This window comes from Aphis gossypii, chromosome 3, assembly GCF_020184175.1.
Source record: "Aphis gossypii isolate Hap1 chromosome 3, ASM2018417v2, whole genome shotgun sequence".
Taxonomy (NCBI): domain Eukaryota; kingdom Metazoa; phylum Arthropoda; class Insecta; order Hemiptera; family Aphididae; genus Aphis; species Aphis gossypii.
The window spans coordinates 9,906,907-9,912,017 of record NC_065532.1 but is presented as its reverse complement, the minus strand read 5'-3'; positions in this window follow the sequence as shown (position 1 = coordinate 9,912,017).

Here is a 5,111-nt window from a genome sequence, read left to right as displayed (position 1 = left end):
ACCCGTGTACGGCGCACGCCTGATATTTGCCTCTTAAATGGATTATTTTTGTTAGCATATGTACTAAAAGGTATACGTAGAAGTAAAAAAAAAAAAAAAAAACAAAAAACTTGACGTTGTTTACGCGTCGTTTGCTTTGGTTACTTATTATTTTCCCTCGGACTAACGATAGATTCGTGTTTGCCAGAAGAAAAAAAAGTCCATTCGGATAGGGTAGGGTTAGAGCGCCTTTACAAAGTGGTATATATCGTAGTAGTATACGTACTTATAAATCTCGCCATAATGCGTGTCTTTTGAGCCGAAAACCGAATTTGCCGCACAACAACAACACGTTTGGTCTTTGTTGTGCTCACCTGCTCGTTTTTTCGTCTTTCATTTATTTATTTTTCTCGTTCACATTCGTGACATTGTGTACGGACGTCTGTGTGTTTATTTGTTCGCAGGCGTACACTACGCGTCAACGTAACCCGAAGAAATATGAAAACTTCTCGTTCGCCAGACGGGAATTTATACTTTCCGCCGGTTACATATCATGTGTACACGTCTCGCTACTACTGCATTATGCATTCATATCCACCGCCGTTTTTCCACTTTTCCTACAACACACACACACATCCCGTGTGTCTGACGTATATATCATCATTATGGTCTTACACACAAACTCGCGTTATATATATATTTATCAAGACTTAATGCTGACCATCGCGCGCGGGGCACATAATAATAATATAAACTACGACGACAAATCCGATGAAATACTCGTCAACGCTGCATCATCAATCTAATACGCCTACTCGCTTTACTTCTTCTATTTCCTTCCTTCCTTCCTTCCTTCACCCGCACACCGTATATCGCGTAAATACGGCTTAGCGTTTATAAGTTATATAATCATTAAATTCAACTCTATTGCAATGACTACAGTCAGTAGTCTTAGACACTCCTCAATCGAGGCGCACGTATAAAATATAGGTATAACATTATGTATCGTTGATTATAAACAAATATAGCACCGGGAGATCGAGTACGGAGCCGGTGAGAGCTGGTGACTGGGGACTCTGTAGAGTTTGACTGTGGAAATTAAATTACTAAACATTTCCCGAAATAGTGATAGGCATTAACTTTGTAAAGAATTGTAAACACTTGAACGCTGCGCCAGTTTACTACTAGCGTTCGGCGAGAAATCCGTCAGAACTAAGCGGGAACCGTAGCGCTGCATAGCGGTATATCTGCCTTTCGTCGCACAATATTTTGTTCTACACCGAGTATTCTGTAATATTTATAATACAATCAACTTACTTGTAAAAATGAAGTCGTAAAAACAACGTAAGAGGTACCTACTAGTAAAATTTGTTAACAGTACGATTTATCATATCTAGTCGAACAAACCCACAAAACAGTATAACCTGTAGGTACATAATATTTTAATCGAATGAGGTCTTTTGTCAGCTTTACGTCGTTGTTTTACTATCTGTGGTTGAACTTTGTCGCGTTTAAATTATGTTGGCTTTTTAAATGTTATGGACTAATTTCACAATTTAACAAAAATAAAGTATCAAATAGTTTCAATGTACTATACGTATTTAGCTTTAGCGATTCCCTGGTTTTACGTAATTTTTCTTTTCTTTTCTTTTTTAATTTTTGGTTTATACTGTATTAGTGATCAATACAATTTTTAGCTATAATAATATATAATACTCAAATAAAACTCTTAGGAAGTTAAGTATACAGCCATTTAACGACTGTACTATATTTCAAAGTTAAATATTTATATATATTATAGTACAACTGTGGTCTATAGGATATGTTGTAAACTTAAAAAGTAGATAATAATACAAACATTTTATGTAAAATAGAAATTTATGGTAAAGTAATTTTCTATGTATTATTTTTATCTAGTACTTTTTCAAGTTGTTTAAGTTAGAGACCTATCGATATAAGTTATCAAAATAGTATATTTGAGTATTGGGGCTCAATCGATATCGAAGGTTGGGCGGCTGGGAAGACTAAATTCACCACAGTTGTAACATATAGTACCTAGGGTATACACGCAGTACGTTTTATATTAATACTATACCATAACCATAACGGCAGATATATGCAAGTTAGAAATTTTTTTTTTTTATTTAGTTTTGAAATTACTGTATTTATGAGCTGCTGCTCACCACGACGCCAAATGCGGTGAAAACTTTGTCCCAGCGCCTGTGGTATTCCGTGTGTAATAATAAATTAACACCGTATACTCAAGAAGTCCCATTATATCTTCTCGGAAAGTCATACATATATACTATATTACATAATAATATGCAAGTCTTATGCGCGATTTATTATATCAAAATTCAGTAACATTTAGTTTTGGTAGAAACCTTCCTCGGGCGTGCATAAAGTGTATTCAACACACCCAAAACGTGTTCGCTTCTATTATACTATAATGGTAAGTGTTTGAAGTAAATTTGTCACGTGTAATATATTACCATATAGTTATTTGTCTGCAGTTATAAACAAAATAAAAATTACATCTTACCGTCTCGTATTGTTACAGATGCATAAATATATAATATGTGTATTCGTGGTCGCAAATAAAATTTTCAACTTGAGGATTGATGGTTTGGTACTAAGTGCTCTATATTGTAAAACAAGAATTGCAAATATCTCTTCTACTTATATTTTATAAGTAAATATTATTATAATTTATACTATGCAATAATATCCAATGACAAATTACTTATTGAAATAATAAAAAATAAGCCAAAAAAAAAAAAAAAATAATGCATACCATAATATGAGTAATTGTAGTAACAATTAATACTATATGGCGCATGACAAGAATAGCTAAGATACTGACTGCAGGTACCTATATTATGTATTCATATTATATTAAAGTGAATGAATTGGTCTCATAAACTATATAGGTACATTAAAATATATTTAATTTTTTTTCTCTGTGATAGTTTCATAAAAATTATATTAAGTACCAATTTAAAATTATACAATAAATTTTCATAACTTTTTTAAATATTTTTAAGTGGGATTTTATTTTGTTTTCTGCGAGATATTGAACCACCCAAGCGCCCTTCCCCTATTTATGTCTTCATTTAAGTACCTATATAAAGTCGAGTAGTGTACTAAGTTTGTGTTCGCTGTGAAATATTACATTTTGAAATTTGTTTGTCGTTATATTATTATTACAACTTGTGAGACTGTTTGTTTTTATGATCAAAATCGTACGCATTTATGTAGGTATTCAAATAACGGTTATTAAAATGGGATACATAACAATATCTTATCGAATAATTTATGAACAAAATATTAATGGAAAAAAAAATTATAATAACTTTAAATAATCGGCTGTGATAATATTACGAGTTATGGTATTTTAAGTATAGTTGTATGAAAACAATAAAAAGTGCTTTTGTGGTATTCAATTGGTTTACAGTTTTTATGGAGCTATATTGATTAAATATTCATAATACTTATGAATGCAATTATAGTATAACCTTTTTATAATACACATTAACAAAAAAAAAAAAAAAATACATTATGATAATAATAATAATAAAAGAAAAAATAATGAATAATTCATTAAAATTAATTTCAATTTTAATAATTCTATATAGGTATACAATAGATTGGTATATGTATGCATGTGTTATCGTTATCGGATAATGTTTGAATTACTTTACCTATATTTATAAATAAAAACGTATTATAAAAAAATAGAAAATAAATTAAACGAAATGTCGGCGCACTGTGACGTGATGCTATAGATAGATTTATAGGTGTTCACGATTTTTTGATCAGCTGATAATATTTTACTGTCATACGTTCAAGTCGCATTGTATATATTATATAATATTTGACTATACTTGACTTTGATATTCGAATAAATATTATGGTGACACGAAGAGCTACGATTCCAAACGATGACTATGCATTCGGGTAAAAATTTTCTTGAGATACGCTTCTATAATTTGTCAAGATGACGAGAACGTTGAGAAATCGACGGTGAATGGTGGGGGGGGGTTAATAGTGGCGGGAATATCATGGGGCTAAGACACCGCACGTGTATCCTATTTATCAAACCGTCACGATTATTAATCATCCAAAAAACAAACGAAAGTCAATTTGGACGGATTAGCTGAACTTTTATCGTTCAACCACTGTGTGCGAACGATTGTGTATAACTTTTTGAAAAGCAGCTGTATGTAGGTACTTATAGTATCTACTAGTAGTATTATTAAACACTAATGAACTGAGTATTATATTCTCATATCACGGTACCCAATCAATACTTACAACGTATCTTTTTAATCGAATTTTTTAATGAAAAGTCTAAGTTCCGAAGTTAGTTTTTACTGATTTATTTATTGTACCTACGTACAGCTCTTTAAGACCAAATCACGTGTTTGTTGATTTGTAAAAAAACAGGGATAAACGCATCGCTGCTTTTGGATATGGCCGTGTGACCAATTGAGATTAACATTAATAAATAATAATGAAAACATAATTTGTTTTATTTTAAAAAGCGAACATAATATTATGTTACAAAATATTATACGTAAACGAATAAAAATAATACACGTGCACGTATTTTAAAAGTCAAAATTCTATAAATGCATAATGTATACTCCAAATATCAATTAGTTTTGATCCCAAAAATAGCAATATTATCATCCATTATTCATTTCATTTTTAAAATTAAGAAGTTTCTCGTTGAAGTATGTTCTGCAATAACAATCAATTTTTACAAGGGCAATAATTTTGAATCAATGGAATCGATACCTATAAGAGAAGACTGTTTTTCACATGAACAATTTTATGGTGAATGTTAACAATTTCAAACCATCAAGTTCAGTAATTCTGGTGTCAGAAAAAAAGAACTTCAATATACTTTCTAAAGAATTTCTGAAATAATTTAATTCTTTTAAAGTAAAAGTGTAAATTTTTTAATAGTTTTATAATATAGCCACTTCAAGATTAACGTTCTTAACATTCTCATCGAGACAGCAACGTGGATTTGTTGCTGACTTAAAACTTAATATAAACAAGATCCAGTTTTTTTTAAATCACGGTTATTCTTCTTATTATGTATAAAGGAATTACTGGTTCCAAAT